This window comes from Corvus brachyrhynchos, unplaced genomic scaffold, assembly GCF_000691975.1.
Source record: "Corvus brachyrhynchos isolate BGI_N302 unplaced genomic scaffold, ASM69197v1 scaffold162, whole genome shotgun sequence".
Lineage (NCBI taxonomy): Eukaryota > Metazoa > Chordata > Aves > Passeriformes > Corvidae > Corvus > Corvus brachyrhynchos.
Genome location: NW_008236696.1, coordinates 7,109,431 through 7,109,977, shown reverse-complemented (window position 1 = coordinate 7,109,977; position 547 = coordinate 7,109,431). Strand labels below are relative to the sequence as shown.

Genomic DNA, 547 nt, shown 5'->3' with positions numbered 1-547 from the left:
TGCAAAGACCTCAGATAGAAATACAAATAGTAAAAAGGCAGTATTTCTGCTTCTAGAGAAGATCACTCCATGTATCAGGATGGTGGGTGCTGGCAGCATACACAAAGTTCACTTCAGAGTTTTGACTCTGCACATCTGATCTATTTTAAGCCTGAAACAGCAACATCTTGTGCAGTTTCCCTTGTAAAGCACGTTGATAAGCAGGGAAGTCTGTTCTACTCCCAGACATAGCAACACAGTTATCAATTGCAGAGAGCAGATCTTTGTTTCCTGCATAGCATAAAACTGAATAATGAGGCTGAATGTTAAAATCCATGTCAACAGTATTGCAACATCATATAACCAAGAAGATGGTCCCAGAGCAATAAGACATGGGAAAAAACAGGGCTTGGGAAGCCAAGCCACCGGCCACCCTATTTCCACTAGAGGGCAATAGCAAATAAGCGACAGAAAACTGGAGCCAAGAAGTCGATTGCAAGAAACTGGTAAGAAATGGTCAAGTTGCGTTTCCGAGGCAGGAGCCACGGCTGCGCCGGGCGGCCCGCCC

At 45.0% G+C, this 547-nt stretch overlaps 1 long non-coding RNA gene across 2 annotated transcripts in view; it reads right to left on the bottom strand.

The window, feature by feature from the left end:
- LOC108444885 overlaps nucleotides 1-547 on the bottom strand; it is a 63,121-nt gene that overhangs the window by 45,044 nt on the left and 17,530 nt on the right. The window lies entirely within an intron of this gene.